Source organism: Callospermophilus lateralis, chromosome 15 (genome assembly GCF_048772815.1).
Source record: "Callospermophilus lateralis isolate mCalLat2 chromosome 15, mCalLat2.hap1, whole genome shotgun sequence".
Taxonomy (NCBI): Eukaryota; Metazoa; Chordata; class Mammalia; order Rodentia; family Sciuridae; genus Callospermophilus; species Callospermophilus lateralis.
In genome coordinates, this window is record NC_135319.1 from 30,414,197 (window position 1) to 30,437,978 (window position 23,782).

The window sequence follows — 23,782 nt, forward strand, 5'->3', positions numbered from 1 at the left end:
ATAATAAATCTCCTATCAAACTGCTTTTTTTTTTTTTTTTTTTGAAATACAATGAAAGCTTTCTTTTTAGCCAATATCCCATGATGATAGCGATGTTATAGTTCACATTTTTCTTTTCTTTCTTTCTTTCTTTTTTTGCAGTAGTACTGTGGATTGAACCCAAGAGCACTCTACCACTGAGTTATCAAAAATCCTTTTTGTTAGTTTTAAGACAGTGTCTCTCTAAATTGCCCAGCTGACCTTGAAGGTGTGATCCTCCTACCTCAGTCTACCAAGTAGCAGGGATACTATTACCACAACTGCACATATTTCAACTAGGGAATATTTTTGGTTATTTCATATATTACCTAATGATCATTACTGTTGCTGGACATGGCAGTGAGAATAATGCTTATTTTTTTAAGGATTCTGCAGATTGCAAGAACCAAGTCACTATGTCACAAGAATAGTAATGTAGTATCTGATGAAAATAACCTTTTTGTTCCTTCCAAATAGCTTGGAATTGATTGAAGCGTAATTTAGAAAATTCTCAAGAGATGGTTTAGGACCCTCTGGATACCTGTCATTTGTCTATATTAACATCAATCGCTAGATTCCTGCCTGGATAGAGTCTAGTAATGGCATCATTACTGATTAATAATTCCCAGTACATGATATTCAGTTGAACTCTTTCACTTCAGCCCATCAGTGACTTTTCTGATGCAGTTCATCTTCCTCTTCCTTATTGTAGTTCTTGTATTATGTGCCAATGATGGACCCAGTAGAATCTGACTATTTTTTTTTTTTTTTTTTTTTTTAGAGAGAGAGTGAGAGAGGGAGAGAGAGAGAATTTTTGTTTTAATATTTATTTTTTAGTTATCGGCGGACACATCTTTGTTTTGTATGTGGTGCTGAGGATCGAACCCGGGTCGCATGCATGCCAGGCAAGCACGCTACCGCTTGAGCCACATCCCCAGCCCAGAATCTGACTATTGAGTCTCCTGTTTATTTCTTAAATTTTGATCCCATATGAAAAGAGAGAGCAGATACATCTGAAAAACTACTTGAATATTTGTGAAAATAATTGATTTTATACTTAGTTTTAACAACATTTTGTTTTAAAATCATTATCAATAGATAAGTTAATATTTTAGTCATCTTTTCATTACATTAGCAACACAAATTCTCCAAACAAATTTATTTTTGTAAATTTTTAAATAACTCTTCGACAATGTGGTAAATATGCAAATTAACAGAAGTCCAGTTTAAATTTCTGACATTATCAACACTCATGTGTTGGAAATAGACTTCCAGAAAAGAAGAAAATGGGCCAGTTGTTTAAATTTGAATACTCCCACTTCAAAATAGCTAGTTTTACCTTCCCAAAGTAGGTTTTCAATCCTAAATCATCACAGGCCAAATTCTGATTATAGTCTGACTTTACATTTCTCTTATTCTGACCAACAGCTGCTATTCTCTGAAAGGCTCAGCGTGACTACATAGCTTAGTGCTGTCAATCCACCAGAAGTATTTTCTCTTGCAAACTTAAGAAAGAAATCCTTAAAAACAGAAATGATTCTTTTAACTCAGCTCTACAACCATCCTTATTTATACTGGGATTTGTTAGACTGCTCTCAGAGAATTATCATTTCTGGCACAAATAATTTCACTTATATTCAAGAGTCCCATTATACAGCCTGCTTAACTTCTGTCCCACTTAACTAATGTAGTTGCATATTTAACAATTGTAAAAAGCATGAAAATGGTACAATGACCTTTGTTTTGAATAGTTTTTCTTCCTCTGGCAAGATTTTATTCTATAGTTTTATAGAAACCTCACAGTCAAGAGAAAACAAATTTTCTCTCCTATGAAAGTCAGTAGGAAACTTTCAGTTTTAGAAGCTAAAGTTGTAGAAAGACAGCCAATTCCCTTTGAGCTAATTCAGTAAAAGTCAATTATCCCAATGGCTAAATTATCAAAAGGACAAATTTCTGAATGAACTCCATTCTTTGTCTTTCCTCCAGGTGGAAATTTTTCCTCTCTCTTGTCTTGCTTTTACTGGATTTATCTCAGGACAATAGTGGAGAAACAAATTGGAAAAAAAAAAAAAAAAAAAAAACAACCAAAAACTTTAGAAACTGTTTTTAATATAAAATTCAAGTTAGAAAATGTGAAGAGTAGGCTGTGCTAGGCTGAGTTACTACATGATGCATAGACCAGTAATTCTCAGACTACACTTACATTTGAATTACTCAAATGTAAGGAGGTCTTCCCTCTTTTATAACTGAGGTCTTCTTTCAGCTTTCCCACACTCCTGTCCTTTGTTATCTTGCAGTGATAGAATGCAGGTGGGAAGGCCCAAAAGGTGGGAGATAGGTGGGCTGAAGGAGTAATCTGGGTAGGAAGTGCCTGGGGCAGCTTTTGGATTAGCATCTCCAGATTTGCTGGGAGCTGCTTCATTAACATTTCCTTAGGATGGACTTTGGGGCTTGGGGACATTAACATTTCAATTTCCCCAAGTGCTGCTCTGGTTTCCTGGATTCCATTCTCAATAGTGGCCTCCATTTTATTTATCTTATTTGATATTAGACCCGATTTACCTAACTACACTAACTACCTATCTTTAAATCTGGCTTCAGAAACGTGAAGGCAAGTTTGATTTAAGAAAGTGATAGAAACTTTTTCAAAGGGAAGAGGCTCCAGAGCTAGGTGTCTGTGGGAGGGGGATATGTCCTTTTACAGACCTCCCTTTTAATTATTGCCTATCCTTTCTTTTCCATTTATGTGCCTGGGAGCAGGGACACAGGGGTTAATTGTTAGCAACCCCCAGTGCCCAGAAACAAGATCACAGAGGTTAACAACTCTTTGTTCTCTGATAAACAGTCATCATCCTCTCTCAAACCCTGTGCTTGATTACCTACACTGTCTGCCTGATCTTTACCCCTGGCAGCAAGGCTATAGGCATATTGCTTTTTGGCAAAGAAATCATGTTGGGCAGGGGCAGGTATCAACACAATGGACTTATTTTATAAAATTATTCTCTTAAGTTTGTGTTCCTAACATCCTCATCTGTCTGTCCCCTTACAAAATGACTCTACAACTTGTTTGTTCAAGTAAACAACCACCATTCGTCTGGCACAACCATAAGGCATAAACTGATAATTAAATTAATCGTGGTAATAAAAACAACCTCTGGTGTTCTGTTACCACTGTTGACCGGTGACAAGTCCTTGCTTCCCCAATGTTGAAGAATAACACCAGAGAAGCACGCCGAGGCAAGGTCAAAGTAGAAATTAGAAGTTTATTAAAGGACAGCAGAAAAGACTTCTCCCGGAGGAAGAAGGGGACCCAAGAGGTGGAATCCGTGGAAGGGCTGTTCTTTCCCCTTTTTATAGTTCTTTCAGTGATGGAATGTAGGTAGGAAGGCCCGAGGGGTGGGACACAGGTGGGGCAAAGAAGTAATCTGGTCAGGAAGGACTTCTGAGTCAGCATCTTCAAGTTTGCTGGGGGCTGTTCATTAGCACTTCTTTGGGATGGGCCCTGGCCTTGGGCTTTTCCTGGACTTCATTAACATTCCATGAGTTGTTCAACTTTTCCCGGAATTCATTCTAAACATGGCCTCCATTTTGGATCTTACTCAATATTAGACCCGATTTACCTAACTACACTGACTACCTAATTTTAAATCTGGCTTCAGTTCCAATCAATCAGAAGCACATGGGTGCATGGGTGAATCAAACTTGTGTCAGAAAAAACAGGTTCATGATCTTAGGAAACACAACAAACCACCAAATGAAGCAATCCCCTCACTTGAGGCCAATAAAAGAAGGAGCACCTTAAGACTTGACACAGTAGTATCCTGATGCTGTCACCTGGTCACTCATCAGGAGTCTTGCACAGTAAAATCACCACAGGGATGAATTTTGAATAGCTGTCTTTAGAATTCAGAGGCACATAGTTTCTCCTGCCCAGCATGATTATTCAGGACCTACTCTAAGCTCCCATTTCAAGCTGATACACTGAAACTGAAGTTCATCTGGACCTTGCTCTGGAATAAGTTCCTGAATTTGATAGCTCTGCACCCTGAGCAAGTTCTTAGACTGGTTCTTAATCTTATCTGCTACCTCCTACAGTGACTGTTTGCATCTGGTCTTTCTCTTTGCTCTCAGTTCAGCTTCCTGAAGCCCCCTGTCTGCTTTAACCCTTTCTTAGTTTTTCATATATATAATAGAATGTGTGTGTGTGTGTGTGTGTGTGTGTGTGTGTGTGTGTGACTTAAGTATTATAGATAGTACAAATTAAGATTGGAATAAAGTGGAAGAAATACAAGATTCAACAAATATATGAAAAAATGCTCAACATCTCTAGAAATTAGAAAAAATGCAAATGCAAAATCACAATGGGATTCTATCTCACTCCTCAGAATAGCAATTATCAAAAATACAAGCAAAAACAAATGTTGGCGAGGATATGGAGAAAAAGGTACACTTATACATTGCTTGTAGGACTGCAAATCACTCTGGAAAGTAATATGAAGATTTCTCAGAGAACATGGAATGGAACCACCATTTAACCCAAACATCCCATTCCTCAGTATATTGAAAGACCCTCCGACTCCCTGTCCAAGGAAGAACGCACGAGACACTGGCTGCAAAAACAAGAGGCAATTTATTGTTACACAGGCACCTGCGGGTGCTCAGCAAAACCTCAGCCGGAGCTTTGGTGAACTGGCACACCCAGGCTTTGGGGTACAGGTCTTTTATAGGATAAAGGGGCAGGTTTTGCGCGCGTGCGGTAAGCAACAGGTTTCTTATTGGCTATTTTGAACCCAGCATATAGGTTACCTAAAGGGTAAAGTTGTTTTTTACTTCATGTTCCTGGAAAAATACCACATGACAGTTACATATGAGCACTCTGGTTTTTCTGCTCTTTCCCAACCATCCTGTTTTTCCTTTTAATTGGTTACACTTAACTGATTGTCTAAAAAAAAAAAAAAAACACATCTGGTGCCTGCGCAGGTTTGTGACATGCCCTGGTTATTCTGTAACTAGGCCTGAGGTTGCTGGGCTAGGGTCTTTCAATATAACCAAAGAACTTAAAATCAGCAAACTACAGAGATGTGGCCACACAATGTATATAGCAGCTCAATACACAATTAGTAAGCCATACAATCAAACTAGGTGCCTTTTCACAGACATATGGATAAAGAAAATATGGTGTAATGGTTAATTTAATTTGAATTGTCAACTTGATTAGATTAAAAGATGCTGAAGATTAAGAGGCTTTTGGGTGTGTCAGTGAGGGTGTTTCTAGGAATGATTGGCATATGGGATAGCAAACCAAAGTGAAGACCCTCCCTCAGCATGGGCATCACCATTCAATAGGATGGTGGCTTGGATGAAATAAAAGTTGGAAGAACAGGAAGCAGCATCAGATGCAAGTTTAATTCTTCTTGAATGGGTCCTGGATTGCTGTTACAATGGCCTGATGGCCAACTCTGCCAGTGATCCTACAGGGAGTTTCCAGAAGCCTTCAGTCTTGGACTGGGGTAGAACCATTGACCCCTCTCATTCTGAGGCTTCAGTCTCTTGGACTGCACAGCTACTGGTTCCTCCAGCTATACAGCCAGCAGATGGCCATTGCCAGATTCTAACCATGTAAGTCAATCTAATAAATCTCTGTTTTACAATCATACTTCCTGTTGATTATGTTCCTCTAGAAAACACTGACTAATACATGTGGGTCATATATACACATACACACATATAAACACACACATATATATATATACACACACGTACATATATATACACACACATGTATATGTGGATATACACACACAATGGAATATTTCTCAGCCATAAAGAAGAATGAAATTATGGCATTTGTCAGCATGAATGGAACTAGAGACTGATTCTAAGTGAAATAAACCAATCCCAAAAATACAAAGTCCAAACATTCTCTGTGATATGTGGATGCTAACACACAATGAGATGGGGAGGGAAGAATAGAAGTTCATTGGTAGACAATGGGGAATGAAGGGTAGGGAGCAGGGATGGGAATAGGAAAGACAGTAGAATGAATCAGACATAACTTTTCTATGTTCATATATGAATATAGCACCAGTGTAACTGCACATTATGTTCAACCATAAGAATGGGATCCTAATTAGAATAAGTTATACTTCATGTTTGTTTAATATCTCAAAATATACTCCATTGTCATATATATCTAAAAATAACAAATTAAAAATAAATAAATAAAGAAAAAAAAGCCCCCCTGCCCCCCCCCAAAAAAAATATTGAAAGAAAACAACTTGTGTTTGCCCAGATTATGACTATCAGGTAACCAATAAGTAATCAGAGAAATGCCACCAATGAAAGTGGTATAGTCTGTGAATTAAATGAATTCCAACTTGTAGTGAAGACACAAACACAAGCATATTTGGTTTATGTTAATGACATACCTCACTCATGACAGATAGCTACAGCATCTTAGAATTTCAAAAACTGTTAAAATCATATGATCTAATTTGAATTGCTATAAATTTTATAAAAGAGTGAAGAAATAAGCCAATTTGACCAAGGGTATTTCAGAAAACAATATTCATTCAGAGAACTGAATTTTGGTGGCATGGATTTGACAAATAAAGCCAGGTAGAACTGAGATATAAGAACTATGAAAGAAAAAATCAGGAATTGGAGAAGCAGGACAGTGATAGACTGGCCAAAGGTTGAACTAAAAGTTTCAAAATATTGAAAGTAGAGGCTGAATTAGATGAGGTAGAATTTCAGTATACATCCACATTCTTCCCAGCTTTCCTCTTACACCTGGGAAAGATAATTTTCAGTAACAGAAACTATAAGTCGTGATAATATTTTCTTGAAAGGTCAAGAACAAGTATTTTGAGCTCAGCCTAAACCAAGTAAAGACAACAGAGTCCTTTGACATCAGATGTGGTATTGTAGATGAAATTCAACATCTAAACCAATGTTTTACACTGACACACACACACACACACACAAGTTTTGATTTAGGAATATTATATTCTCTTTCTACCCCAATTTGGTACACTGAAATTCCGTTTGTGCAGTAACCATCCAGAGTGAGCACAGACTTTAATTTACTTAAATAGTTATCCACTGCACTTGAGGGGTCCTCCGCCACCCACAGTTCCAATCAACTTACTGTAGATCTGGAGTTTTCCCAAGACCCCCTCAGGTTTACTAGTCCATTAGAACAACTTGCTGAACTCAGGAAAGCACTAAACTTACAAATACAGCTTTATCATAAAGGATACAAATCTGGAGGCCAACCCAACAGAGAGAGACACATGGGGGTCTGTGCCCTCTCCTGCTGGAATCAAGGTTTGTTGTCCTCCCAGCACATCCCCATGTTCACCTGACAGAAAGCACCACGAAACTTCAATATTCACAGTTTTGTTGGGGTTTCCTTGCATGACTGACCGATTAAATCACTAGCCTCCCGAGTTAGCATGATCTCCTTTTTCCTCCATTGTCAGCACCTTGGGCTGGCTCAAAGTTTCAGACTTCTAATCATGTGGCTGATCTTTCTGGTGATCAGTCCTAATCCTGAAGCTATTTAGGAGTCCCCAATGAGTTACTGTATGAACAAAACAATGACATTCCTGCCACTTGAGACATCCTGAGGATTTCAGAAACTGCCATTACAGGAAAAAAGTCCAGATAAATTCTGTATTACATAACAGCTAGCATTTGCTGTTTTGAGGTAGATGTTTTGACTTCTCAGCCAGATGATATTTCTTACATTCTTTTCAAAATTTTATTCGCCTGGATAACTTGACAAAAATGTGTTATTAGTCAGGAGTATAATAGATTGGCATATATTAACTAGCAATCTTTATCACAGCTATATGAGATAGGTATTTTATTTTACTTTTCAGGTAAGAAAACAAAGAATTGGAAAGGTATGAAACTTGTTCCAAGTTATGCCCTGAAAAAGAGGAAGATTCTGCTCTGGAGGCCAGGATTGGTTGGGTTCAGAAAGAGCAATGGTTAAGGTGAGTGTTGTCCTTCACATCTAGACCCTTAAATGTGAGGCTGGTTTAGGTTTGACCTCAAATATTGAAACAGGATTTTATGATAAAACTTTCTAAATGTCTGCATCAATTAGAGACCTGACTGCTCTCTGCTGTTTCTTATAGGTTTCCATATCCAGCTAATGTACAGGTCTGTTCTCGAAGGTATTGTCCAGTGTGTCTTGCTGCCAAGACAGTTTAAGATGGATTACATCCAAGCACTTTATTTTCTCAAGGAACACGTAATTATCTAATGGCTGCAGCTCTACTCATGATGGGAAAGCTGTTTTGACACCTCAAAAATGTGCCTTAGCTTCTTTGTTGCAGTAAGAGGTACTTAGTGACTAATGCTAGTGTACTTAAATGTGGAGCACAATGGCCCAGAAAGAAAAGGCACTTATGTAAGTTAAATTGCTGTCAAGAAGCTGGCAGACTCCAAGACATGCACATTTAGAAACATATATTATTTTCTGATATTTTCTCGGGCACTTCTAAAATGGGCTTCTATTAAAACTTTCAATTTTCTACAATTGTTAAATGTCTGAATGTTTTCAAATTGCCATAAACTTTCCAGGACAATAATCTGAAATGTCATGAAGGGGCTATATATCTTGAGCCATGAAAACACATTCAAACCTTAAGAGTTTCTGTTTAAGGTTATTGAATGAATTCTAGCCATTCAATAAGTCATGCTCTTGAAAGGAAAATAGTCTATGACTTGTATTATTTCTTTTCTTTTCATAAAGGTGATGGTCCTAATTGGAGTAAACAGATATTTTTCAGAAGGATCAAAAGGCCACCCTCATATAGCTATACAGATGTTCCTTGACTTATGAAAGAGTTAAGCCTTGATCAACCCATTCTAAGTTGAAAATATTGTAAGTCAAAAACATACTCATTACCTCTAACCTATCAAATGTCAAACATCATCTGTTAGCAACTCGGGCATTGTTGAGGATGGGTTGTTTACCTTCCCAGTCATGTGGCAGGCTGAGAGGAGATGCCACATATCACTAGAGAGCTTCTTACCACACCTTGAAAACCTGATAAAAAAAAATGAAAATTCAAAAATTGAAATATAATTTCTACTAAATGTATTTCACTTTTATACCATCATGAAGTTAAAAAATAAGAAGTTGAGCCAAGATAAATTGGGAACCATCTGGAAACCTAATAATCCCAATCAGGGGTGCTTACTCTATAGTGGGTGGCTAACAGCATCATTATTATGGGCCCTCTCAGATTACCTGAATCAGAATTTCTCACTCTAAGGCTAGAGCCCAGAAATGAGAATTTTCTGCAGTTGAGTCTGATGCTTGCTAAAGTTTGTGCATAATTTTATTAGTTTTTTCTTTGAGATGAAACACTGAAGACACCACCTAGACTGTACAGACATCTGGGGTAAACATCAGTCATCACCAGTCATGAGCCCGCTCATTCTAACACCATCAGATCAGCAGAAATGCATTTCCCTTGAGCACCATCATCTCATAAACACCTATGAGAACAAAACATGAAACTGGTTAATTCTTAGGCTGAAAAGAGATGAGAAAAAAACCCAGAGAACAAAGGGAAACTACACCTGAGGTGAAGAATGTAAACATCAGAGTAGAAATGAAGAAAGAAAAAGACATTAGAATACAGCTGAATAAAAAGGACTGCTCAAGCTTGTTTTGATTTTTTTCCCCTTCTACATGGGTTATTTACAGATGGGAGAGTGAAAGAAGTACTCTGGTAGCTTTTTGAGAGAAACATCCTTATTTCTACTCTACATTTAGTATCTCTAAAACAGTAAACTAAATTTAATATTAGTATTTAAGACATATCTCTTCTTAAAATTTATTTTCTCTTCCACTTGCCTTTGAAAGTGGAAACTTACTTGGATGCTTCTATTAAAAAGAGAAAGAGAGAGAGAGAGAGAGAGAGAGAGAGAGAGAGAGAGAGAGAAAGCACGAGCGCAAGAGCGAGCTCAAATAAACAAAACTAATTACTTTCTTCAACTGTATATATCTTCCAGTTACTATTACTGTGACCTCTGCATCAAAGATCTTGGAAAATGTTAGTCTATTTTTACTTCCACTATTTCTCACCTCCATATCCTCCATATTTGCAGAAATCAAAAAAATTTTTTTATTAAATTCTACTGACTCTGAATTCTTCAAGAAGATCTTATTTGCCAAATCCAAAAGATACCTTCAATCATTTTTTGTTTACCTTCTCTTCACTTTCATATTTTTGATTATTTCATCCTTCTTTAAACTCTCTTTTCCTTTGATTTTTCCTTAGTCTCTATATTTTCTAGTTATGTGATGAGACTTTTATGGTTTTTCATGAATATATTCTACTCACTTCATAAATGTTTAGGTTTTTTGAAAATTTTTCCTTGAGTTCTGGTTGAATTAACTTAAATTTCTAAAATTACCATAGTGTACTCAAGATTACTCAATTATTCTCTCTAGACTAGACCTACCTTCCTTGCTATATAGTTTCATATCCAACTGCCTACTATAGAAGTCTAGATTATTAAGCATCATAATTCATTATATTGCCAACATATCTTTTTGTCTCCTATTTAATAAATCCATTCAATAAATCTCTTCCTATATTACCTACCTTGTCATGTTTATTCACACAATCAAGAATTTGAGCCTTACTAGATAATTCTCTCTTTGGTAACACTTACTTTCTTTTTTTTTTTATTTTTATTTTTATTTATTTTTTTATTCAAAACTTTACAAAGATTTCAGAATCACATCGGTTACACATCCACATTTTTACATAATACCATAATAGTAACTGTTGTATTCTGCTACCTTTCCTATCCTCTACTATCCCCCCTCCCCTCCCCTCCCATCTTCTCTCTCTACCCCATGTACTGTAATTCATTTCTCTTCTTATTTTTTTCCCATTCCCCTCACAAACTCTTATATGTAATTATGCATAACAATGAGGGTCTCCTTTCATTTCCAAGCAATTTCTCTTTTCTCTCCCTTTCCCTCCCACTTCATGACTCTGCTTAATGTTAATCTTTTCCTCCTGCTCTTCCTCCCTGCTCTGTTCTTGGTTGCTCTCATTATATCAAAGAAGACATTTGGCATTTGTTTTTTAGGGATTGGCTAGCTTCACTTAGCATAATCTGCTCTAGTGCCATCCATTTCCCTGCAAATTCCATGATTTTGTCATTTCTTAGTGCTGCGTAGTACTCCATTGTGTATAAACGCCACATTTTTTTTTATCCATTCATCAATTGAGGGGCATCGGGGTTGGTTCCACAGTCTAGCTATTGTGAATTGTGCTGCTATGAACATCGATGTGGCAGTATCCCTGTAGTACGCTCTTTTGAGGTCTTCAGGGAATAGTCCGAGAAGGGCAATAGCTGGGTCAAATGGTGGTTCCATTCCCAGCTTTCCCAGGAATCTCCATACTGCTTTCCATATTGGCCTCACCATTTTGCAGTCCCACCAGCAATGTGCAAGAGTACCCTTTTCCCCACATCCTCGCCAGCACTTGTTATTGTTCGACTTCCTAATGGCTGCCAATCTTACTGGAGTGAGATGGTATCTTAGGGTGGTTTTGATTTGCATTTCTCTGACTGCTAGAGATGGTGAGCATTTTTTCATGTACTTGTTGATTGATTGTATGTCCTCCTCTGAGAAGTGTCTGTTCAGGTCTTTGGCCCATTTGTTGATTGGGTTATTTGTTTTCTTATTGTTTAATTTTTTGAGTTCTTTGTATACTCTGGATATTAGGGCTCTATCTGAAGTGTGAGGAGTAAAAATTTGTTCCCATGATGTAGGCTCCCTATTAACCTCTCTTATTGTTTCTCTTGCTGAGAAAAAACTTTTTAGTTTAAGTAAGTCCCATTTGTTGATTCTTGTTTTTAACTCTTGTGCTATGGGTGTCCTATTAAGGAATTTGGAGCCCGACCCCACAATATGTAGATCGGAGCCAACCTTTTCATCTATCAGACGCATAGTCTCTGATTTGATATCAAGGTCCTTGATCCATTTTGAGTTAACTTTTGTGCATGGCGAGAGGAGGGGATTCAGTTTCATTTTATTGCATATGGATTTCCAGTTTTCCCAGCACCATTTGTTGAAGATGCTATCCTTCCTCCATTGCATGCTTTTAGCCCCTTTATCGAATATAAGATAGTTGTAATTTTGTGGATTGGTTTCTGTGTCCTCTATTCTATACCATTGGTCCACCCGCCTGTTTTGGTACCAGTACCATGCTGTTTTTGTTACTATTGCTTTGTAGTACAGTTTGAAATCTGGTATCGCTACACCTCCTGATTCACACTTCCTGCTTAGAATTGCTTTTGCTATTCTGGGTCTTTTATTTTTCCATATGAATTTCATGATTGCTTTATCTATTTCTACAAGAAATGCCATTGGAATTTTGATTGGCATTGCATTGAACCTATAGAGAACTTTTGGTAATATTGCCATTTTGATGATGTTAGTTCTGCCTATCCATGAACAGGGTATATTTTTCCATCTTCTGAGATCTTCTTCTATTTCTCTCTTTAGGGTTCTGTAGTTTTCATTGTATAAATCTTTCACCTCTTTTGTTAGGTTGATTCCCAAGTATTTTATTTTTTTTGAGGATATTGTGAATGGGGTAGATGTCCTCACTTCCAGTTCAGAAGATTTGTCGCTGATATACAGGAATGCCTTTGATTTATGCGTGTTGATTTTATATCCAGCCACTTTGCTGAATTCATTTATTAGCTCTAGTAGTTTCTTTGTAGACCCTTTTGTGTCTTCTAGGTATAGGATCATATCATCCGCAAACAGTGATAATTTAAGTTCTTCTTTTCCTATTTTTATGCCTTTAATTTCTTTCGTCTGTCTAATTGCTCTGGCTAGTGTTTCGAGAACTATATTGAATAGAAGTGGTGAGAGAGGGCATCCCTGTCTTGTTCCAGATTTTAGAGGGAATGCCTTCAGTTTTTTTCCATTTAGAATGATGCTAGCCTGAGGCTTAGCATATATAGCTTTTATAATTTTGAGGTAAGTTCCTGTTATCCCTAGTTTTTCTAATGTTTTGAACATAAAGGGATGCTGTACTTTGTCGAATGCTTTTTCTGCGTCCACCGAGATGATCATATGGTTCTTATCTTTAAGTCTATTGATGTGGTGAATAACGTTTATTGATTTCCGTATATTGAACCAGCCTTGCATCCCAGGGATGAATCCTACTTGATCATGGTGCACAATCTTTTTTATATGTTTTTGTATACGATTTCAAGAGTCATTGTTGAGACAGGAGGAGCACAGGTTCAAAGCCAGCCTCAGCAACAGGTAGGCACTAAGCAACTCAGTGAGATGTGTTTCTAAATAAAATACAAAATAGGGGGGGATGTGGTTTAGTGGTTGAATGTCCCTGAGTTCAATCCCCAGTACACCCCCCCACACACACAAAAAAAGAGTCATTGTATCATGTATCTTCTATTTATTACATACTTTGGTTTCATTTACACAGTTTTACCCACATTCCCATTGTATTAGTGTGTTTCTGGGTCTTCATCACAGAAAATCTACAATATTACTTTAGCTTCTTAATTGGTTATTTTATGACTGCTGTGGTTTAGATATTATGTGTCTCCCAAAAGCTCATATGTGAGACCAAGCAAGAAAGTTTAGAGGTGAAATGATTGGGATAGAAGAGTCTTAACATGAGCAGTGCATTAATCCACTGATAGGGATTAACTGGGTGGTAACTTTAGGCAGATAGTGTGTGGCTGGAGGAGGTGGTCATTGGAGTGTGCTTTTGGGGAATATATTTGTCCTTGGTGAGAGAAGATGTCTATATCTGCTTCCTGGTGGCTATGTACTGAGCTACTTTCCTCTGCCATGATGTTCTGCCTCACCTTGGGTCCAGAGTAATGCGGCTAGCCATATACTGACTTTGACCCCTGAAACCATCAGCACCAAAAAAAAAAAAACCTTTTCCTCCTCTAAAATTATTATTGTAGGATCTTTTGATCACAGTGACAGAAAAGATGACCAAAACAATGACATTTGACAACTGTACTATATTATTATGTTCTCTACTGATTAGTTTATTCAGTGGTTTGCTATTACTTAAAGAATAACATTGACTCTTAACCAGACACAGAATATCTTTATAATTTAGCATCTGACTGTCCTTCTCCCAATTTTTGCCATTCTCCTTGAAACATGCTACATGGTTGCTCTAACTTTTTTCATTTGTCTTTTGCACTTCTCTATTTATACAATGTCCTCTTTTCATGCTTTTAACCATGATGGCATTTCTTTCAAACTTAAAATCCTTACTTATATCTTCTCCTTTTTGCCTGACTAATTCCAATTCCTCTTTAATGCAGAGCTCAAAAGTCATTGTAATCCTGAGATAATTTTCAATCTTCCTCGACAGAAGACATGTTCATTTATTAGAAATCAGAAAGAATATTTTGTTAACTTTTACTTGAACATAACTGAGATAAAAGTTTGTGCTTATGTGTTTTATCCCTTCAGATTGTGAACTGTTTGGGATCTGTCACCAGATCATAGTTACCATTGTATCTCTAGCACAGATCACCATTTCTAACAGAAAAGAATCATTTATAGTCTAGTAGAACACACATCTATGAAAGCACATAGACACTACATAATGCACAAGTGCACTAATACAGGCATATGTAACCTTCAATGGTGGCAAAAAGAACAATTTCTCCCACTATTCTTGGGAAGGTGAAGTTCAGTTCCATAGAGGATCAGAGCCTATTGAAGTTTACTTAGTGAAGGAAACTTGAGAAAAAAAAAAACTTTTTAAGAAGAAATAGCAGAGATACAGAGTCGTGAAAATGTGATTTCTAATCACACGGTTAGAGACATATAAGTATTTTAAATGGCTGGAGTGAAGACTATGAGGAAGAGAGAAGCCAGAGACGAATCTAGAGAGGGAGACAAGTCCTTGATTTCTGACAACCTTGAAAGTGTCACATGGAGTATAAGGTTCATCCAAGAGGCTTAAGGCAAGGTAAGAACATATGCTGCAATCTGGGGTTCAGAAGAATGATGTCAGTAGCAGCGTAGAGAATAAAGCTATAGGGCTCAAGACTAGAGGCAGAAACAGCTGATTATTGTCTGATGAAGATTTGAACAAAGCAGCAAAAGAATAAATTATTTTAATAGAAAGAAAAAAATGAATAAAATTATAGTTACTTTACATATATGTAATTCATAATTATATTTAATATACTTTTTGAATATGTTTAATTAAAAATAAATACTCCAACTGATATGATTGTAATTCTCATTAGCAGATAGGGAATCAGAAAACATGGAGAAATGAAGTTTTCTAACACTAGACAACTAGTAAGTTGATTAACCAGCATTCTAATCAAATTTCAAATCTATATATTACCAAAATAAAGAAGTATGATTATCAGATTGAAATAAGCAGCCCTAGGATGTTTATTCACACTCACTTTTGTGAATAATGGTGGCATTATATCAGATAGTTGGGCATGGTGGTGCGTGCCTGTAATCTCAGAGGCTTGGGAGGCTGAGGCAGGAGGATTGGGAGTTTAAAGCCAGCCTCAGCAAAAATGAAGTGTTAAGCAACTCAGACCTTGTCTCTAAATAAAATACAAAATAGGTCTGGGGATGTGGCTCATTGGTCAAGTGCCCCTGAGTTCAATCCCTAGTACCCCAAAAGAGAAACATTAGATGAAAGAGAACTGTGCGTCCCTATAAATGAGTGTGTGTATGTCTACAAATACCCAGTTATAATGATGATAGGGGTAAGTCAGTTATAAAATACAATCGTTGGTTTTAATTTCAATAATATTAAACTTGAAATATTTATGTTCCATCAAAATAGAGTTTCAATTTTCTCATGTTCAAGAGAAAGATGTGGACTAATAGATAAATGTGGCTGTTATCTGTATGAACTACATAATTAGAAACTGTGCATATGGTAGACATAGATTTAATTTTGGTTTCCATTACTTTTAAACTGCTCTTCCTATGGAGACTTATAACCTCATGGTGGTCAAATCCAATCATCACTTCCATTTACATCTTGTTTTACTTATTTGTAAATAATATTGTTTGATTAATCAAATTAATTTTATTTCAGAATGTTCTCTAGGTAAGCCAAATAATGGATCAAGGTAATAGAGGAAAGCCAGTTACAACATTATAAGAATCTAGCTATTATGGAAAAAATAAATGGTAGCTAAATGAAGTACATGGTAGGTATTTTATCAGTGTAAGGAGCTATGAAGGAAATCAAAACAGAAGCATTGGTGTCTTGTATGACAAGTCTGAAGCATAGTTTGTCCTAAGTCATGTAAGGTCTAAGGATAAAACAGAAAAAAAACTGGGAAGACATCCAAACTTAATGTTGGCCTCAAATAATGACCATTCAAAGAAAAGATAAATGTAGATTTAGTTCAAATAAGTATAGACATCTGAAAACACATAGTCTTGGAAATAGAATGACTTGGGAGGCAAGACTAAAGTTATTTATTCATTCAGCAATGTTTATTTACAAACAATTATATCCCAGATACATGCTAGTCTTAGCAGTAAAATGGTAAGCATAGAAAGGAGACTTTCCAAGCCCTCATCATGTCTACCATCTTTTGAAGAAAATGGAATAATTACCAAAAATAGTTTATAAAATCTTGCTTTCATGTTAAAGAAAAAGAAAATAGCATTCCAATATGATATAATAGGAAAGATTAATATGTGTGTGAGATGTTAGATTGCAGTTCAGTGTGCTTGACAAAGGAAGTGCTAACTAAAAGATTCACTAAGTAACAAGAAAATGTATAATGATATGTTAGATAACTAAGGGTGGAAAAGATACTGGTAAGTTTAAAGAAAAATAAGAGTGAAATACTGCATGAAATTGCATATGTTCCTTGCACTGGGGCTATGCAATTCCTTCGTGTAGTCCCTTTTTTATTATGACTGCTTCTAGGCGGCCATTTTTTTTTTCTTGGCAGAAGAATAGCAGCTATTGAGCTGTCTTCAGATAAACACAATAAAGCATTTTGGGGATGAGTATTGTGAGGCACTAGTATAAGAGCCAAGAGCACAGAACCAAGCTCCAATTCCCAAGAGAAAATGCTAGGCTCTGAAATGAAGACAACAAGCTCAAGTGTTTGGATTAGTGCCAGCTTGCAATCTGATAAACTCTTTTTCTTTAGCACAGGTAAGAAAACATGTTACCTGTGCTAAAAATCAGAGGCCTTGGTGACTCTTATTGAAAGGTCCTTGGAGAATCAGGAATTGGACATTGGGATGTGATCTAAGACTACTTAGAAAGTAGCTGAGAAAACTGCAGGGAAAAAAAAATATTTTCTTATATGCTTACATCTATAAGATAAAATTAAAGAGAATGTGTTATATCCTCATCTCATTCCATCTTTTTAAAAAATTTCTTCTATCTTAATAAAAAAAAATCTGAATCAGATGTCAGGTTTTACAGCTAAATGTCATCTTGTTTTTAGGCTGACTTAAGCGTTCTTACTCAGATTTCTTTTTTCACTTTGTTGTATATTCTTCCATGTTATATTTGTGATGTGATTATCTAATACCTTCAAAGATCCCATAGCTTCTTGACCTCCCACCCCAATGGTCTATCAAATCTTCTTAAAAGCAATACATTTAGGAAAATCTCTCATCATGTATTAGTGAAAATTCTGTTTTCACTGCTTTATGAGATGTGAAGTTGAACTGTCTTCCTGAATTATCTGAAGTCAACAAGAATATAACTTTGAAGGAAGGGTTGAAGTATTTGATCTGCAAAAATTTGAGTGTTGGCACTCCCAAGTCTGCTTTCCTATAGTTTACCTTCCTTAATGATAGATCTGTGATTTCATCAACATAAATGTTTCCAAATAACCTATTATTATTATACATAATTTCTTTTACAAAGTTATGCTTTTGTCATTGATGATTTATAAGTTGACCCCCGGGCACAGAGTTTGATTTTAAGAGACTCAAGAGGAATTCTACTGCTTCTTTGTGAGTTGGGTATGCATCATTGGACTAGTCAGGGCTTGGCAGGGGGAAACAGATGGCTACAGACAGAGCAAGCTTAATAGAGAGGCCAAGTAATCTGAAATCAAGGAGGTCATAGAGGCAGAGATGCCAAAAGCCCTTTTGGAAATCACCTCTTGATGCTATTTGTCCCAAATTATGGATGTGGAGCTATAAGACTTGTTTGTTCTGCTGGGCTTCAGTCTTGCTTTGGTTCCATCTCTTTTTCCTATATCCCAGAATGTTTATTCTGTGCCATTTTATATTGGATATATGTAACTTTCTTTTTTGATGTTTATAGGGGCTCATAATCAAGAGTTTGTCTTTAGTCTCAGAGGAAATTTAAATTTGGAATTTTGGAAACACTGGGACTGCTGAGAATATTGGGACTGTTAGAGATGGACTGAATAAATTTTGCACTATGAAATGGATATCAGATTTTGGCAGACAAGGACAGATTGTTATGGCTTGGATATGAGGAAGCCCCACAAACCCCCTGTGTTAAAGCAAGAGTCAAAATAATTAGATGATGAGAGCTGTATCTTAATCAGTCTATATTAATTTGAATGAACTGAGTGGGTGGTAACTATAAAAAAATAGGACATGGCTGGAGTGCATACATCACGGCATGACTTTGGGGTTTATATTTTGTCCTTGGCACCCCGATATCTCTCTCCCTCCCTCCCTCCTTCCACCTTGATATTGTGTCTCATCTCAGACCCAAAGCAATGGAGTTGACCAACCATGGACTGAATCTCTTGAACTATGAACCCCAAATAAACTTTTCCTCCTCTAACTTCTTGTCAGGTATTTTGTTCACAGAGACAAAAAAAGTTGACCAACAAAATCATTTTCATAATTTTAATCTCAGGCTTACCAAAGTTTGATTACTTGCATTCCTTCCTCTTAAATGAGTGGCCTGGAAAAGTTGCTTAACTTCTTCAGGCTCTGATTTCTTTATTATTGAAATATAATAATGGTATTATCTGCCACAAAGAAGTTGTAGTAAGAATTAGTGAAATAATGTACCTGAAATTCACACATTGCTAGGCTATTAGTGAGCACTCATAACTTGTTTTTATTGATATCTTCATTATTATTCATTCTTCTTAAAGATTAATATGGGATGTAGGAGGGAGAGAAAACAAGTATAAGTGGTGTGGGGGGGTCAAATTTAGTTAACAGGTTCAATTCTCATAATTATACTCCTCAGGAACATTCCTTAGCGCTGGACAGTCCATGTATTCTACCTATACATGGAAATAACTTATATAAAATTTGAGTGACTTGCTTTTGCAATCCAGCAACTGCATATCTATCAACTATTTATTTATCTAGGTAATCTACCTATCTTTACTTGCTTTAAAACTTTGTATCTTCACAAAGCATTACATTATGTAAGCCAATGGCAAATTTTAATACTCTCCTGTGATCGGTAATTCCTCCCATGTCCAGGATATTAAATTCATTATAAAAGCCTTGATCTCCTTCTAATACTATTAATGAAATTCAAATTTCTACCCTACAGCCAACTTCTTCCTGCTGAGAGGCTGAAGTTGATTGAAGTCAATGAGAGTTGGGTATGTGTAAATGATAGAAGCCTTTGGTCTCTTATATAAGTTTCTTTCCTGAACATGGAAGGTAAGCTTTCATCTTAAGGCGGAGCCACTGAATGCTGATGAGCAAGTTTCTAACCAACTTCCATGACTGATTTTTGGAAAACTTACTTGGATATCAGGCACACAGTCTTCATTTTCTACTAGGTCAGATAATCTGTTTATTTCTTACAGACAAGCCAGCACAGGACTTCAGGCCCCTACCATTTGCCTTACTGCTATGTGATGGCTCGTTTCATGCTGCTATTCTAAGGAGCAGACTTGAATATAAATGGAGCAAGTAGGTAAAATGCAAAAAAAAAAAAATGGATCTGTTTCAAAAATTTAGAATTTAAATTTGGACTTAGGAGTTAGATATTATATCTTACTTCTCTCTCTCTCTCTCTCTCTCTCTCTCTCTCTCTATATATATATATATATATATATATATATATCCACTTTTTCTGATTTTGTGTCACAGAGAGTAATTAATCTATCTAATTTGACCCCTCAATTAAATAAACTTTCACATTTTTCTAAATCATTGCTATACTTTGAGTTTGGAATGGTCCCTAAAGGCCCATGTGTTAAATGTTCCATCCCCAACAAGTATTATTGGGAGATAGTGGAAACGTTAAGAGATGGCATCTAGTTGGAATCTTCCAGGAATTGGAGCATGCTACCCAAAAGGATTATGGGACAGCGATGCTTTTATCTTCTTCTTTTTGCTTCCCAATCACTGTAAGGTAAGCAGTTTGCTCTGCCATATGCTTTCACCTGGATACACCTTGCCATAGGTGACCAAACAGTGGGGCCAAATTACTATGGGCTTGGACCTCCAAAAGTCAACCTTCCTCTTTTAATGTTTTTTATCACAAGCAGTAATTTTGTAATAGCAAAGGAAAGCTGAACAACACAACTATCTATAATGATATAGTAGAGAGAGGATAGATTTAAGCTGGTCATTGAAGGATGGGTAGGATGTATACATACATTTCCTATAGCAATGTTAGGAAATCGCTTACTGTAATTACTCAACAAATATTTTGAAATTAGACAGGAATGAATGAACTAAGCACAGCATTTTGAGATCTAATTCTTTTAATTTAACTCCTCCATAACTTATACCTCACCATCTAATTTTTTTATTCCAGATAATAAAATCTCTTATCTTACAATTCTCCTTTGAGATCAACTTTGAATAAAATTAATAATTTTGTTAAGTTTAAAGTTTCCTTTAAACTGTCTGTGGAAGACAATAGTCTTGGAGTCTCTTGTTCCTTAACCTGATGAACTTGTGGGATTTTTGGTCACTATCTCATGAGCCCTTCCAAAAACAGGAGCTACATGGACTTTTCCTTGTCTTCATGTAATTAAGGATAGGGTGTGGCTTATTGTATTAAATATTCACAATTGAATAGTACTTTCCCTCCACACCTTCAAACAATCAGTTCTCACCCATTTAGAGAGGACTTGTTATCATAAAATGTATGGCTGTCAAAGTATTGGCAACCTGAAATAGCACCACTTCTACCCTGAGCAGCCTAAACCAAATAGATGATGGTCATAGTAACATAGAATAGATGGAATTTGCAGGCTAAGAGTACAGATGTGTTTGAAAGCTATTAGGTAAAAGTAATAGAAAATTCCTTCTCAAAGTGAATCTATCAGTGAGAAGGACCTATTGACTTACAAAACTGAGAAAGATGCATAGACTAGTGGACATACAGCATCAACAGAATTACTAAAGATCCAGTTCCATTTTAGAGCATCTTGGTGTTTGCTTCCTAGCAATTAAAAAAAAAAAAAAATCGACTAGTCAGCATTGTGGTGCATACCTGCAATTCCAGCAACTCAGGAGGATTGAAAGTTCAAAGTCAGCCTCAAAACACTTAGCAAGGCCTTAAGAAACATAAAAAATAAAAAAGGATGGGGATGTGGTTCAGTGGTAAAACACACCTGGGTTCAGTCCCTGGTACCTCCCCTGCTTCCCCCCGTGCCCCCCCCCAAAAAAAAAATAATAATGACAGAGGGGTTAGGATGATGGTGAGGGGTGTGACACACTTGCCTGGGACTCAAAATGTAAGAAAGTACAAAAAGTGATCTCAGTAATTAGGATAAATAAAGTATATATTTACACCATTTAGAAACTACAAAATTAATGGAAAAGATCCATAACAAAGTAAAGAATATTTTAGATCAACATGGGATCCATGATAAAATACCCCTTATCTTTAGGATGCATCTATTTGTATTTTGACAAGGACAACAACTATCAGCTAACAAATAATTAAGAAAAAAGGCTTGCGGAGGGCAGAAGGCTTCTCATCGATTCCAAGTCTGTCTTCTGCTAAATCATTCACCTCCTCATCTCTCCCCTTATTAACTTCAGCTTAATGTGTAAAGGTCAGCTTCCCTAACTATGCCCTAGTAGGCTTGACATTTACAGAAATTTCAAACACTGGGAGATTCAGGCCATGTGCCGACCAAATCCCTCTTAGCAAATTATGTTTATATTTTTTTTTGTTTGTTTTCAAAAAGCCACTTTTGGACCATGTTTGTTTGTTTCTTATAGAACACACTCCCATATCCTGATTGCTTCTTTCGAAACAATTAACGCTGCAGCTTCTTGGACACATAGTCTAAGATTAAATCCATGCCTCAAAAGGCCTTGCTTTAACTGTATTGCTGCCACAAAATAAGGATTGACAACTTCCACATATTGGGGATAAAACTTTTGCTTTTTTTCCCCCTGTTTTCTATTTCTGCCTTCTATTCCTTTATGCAATCAAATTCATATTTTTAATGGAATTGAACTGGATCTTAAATTGCACCACTCACAATGCGAAGTTCTGTAAGAACCGAGAATGCTCTTGGTTGAGAGAAACAAAGTCACCTGGTTTACAAATACAGAGGAGTTAATTTCTCACATAAAGCACAAAAATAAGGACTTTGGACTCAAATAGGGATGGCCTAGTTATTTAACAATAACATGAAGAATATATTTTTCCACATGTCCCTCTTTAGTGACCATGATTTTGGTTTCTTTCTGAAAGTAAGTTTATTTATAGTCCAGGAGGATTTTCAGTCACAGCTGAGAATAACTAATTCTCAGTTGCTACCCAAAAGTAGAAAAATCAGTTCTGACCCAGCCTCCAAACATAAGAAACCCATAATACACTTATAGGACTAGCTTAGGTCACATGACCATTTACAAGCCAATAACTGAGAAAAGTAAAGTAAAATGTGTTGATTGATTTGGCTATCAGAACTCACTTAAGAAACGTCTATGTTTTGCTTTCTCTTAAAATACTTGGACTACATAAGGAATACTGTTACTTTGGGAGTCAGAATTTCAATATATAAATTTTATGAGGTGTACAAGCATTCTGACCATTGCGATACCACGCTTCATAATAGTGAGAGGATTATTATTGAAAACAATGAGTTCTTGCAATAGCATATTTTGACAGCAGGACTCCAAATAATAATTATCTCAGGGACATCTAGCAACATGCATAAAAATATAAAAAATAAATTTGATGATAAGAGATGTTATTTCTAAAGAGGCATATGAAAGGGGGCTTTTACTTTGCTTTTTCACTAACTCCAAATTTTACTATGCTTGTAAGAATGCTAAAAGGTATAAAGGAGGGAATATTATACCCAATGTTTGCTATGTGTCTTAATAGAAACATATCATGCAATTAGTGTAATTCCAGGTACTTTGGAAGATTGTGCAACCAAAACATAAGATAAAACAAACCCAGGATTCTCATAGCACTCCATGGTAATTTGAGAGAGATTATGAGCTTTCCTTATATCTTCATTTTCTTATGAGAACTTAACATTCAAAACCCCTGATGTGTTCTTGCCAATGAGTTTTGCCTAACTTCAAACATTAGGAAGAAAGGGTGAAAAAGAAAAAGATGTTCTTTATCAAAAATTTTTGATTTATTTTGCTAACATATCTGTCTTTGTCTTATGAATTGGATATAAAATGAATATATGATACATGAATTAAATATTAAACGGGCAAATAAATTGTCCTGCTATTTTGTAATTAGGATGAATATTCACTGAGCACTAGAAAATAATGATGCTCAGCTTCTCTGGATTTTTA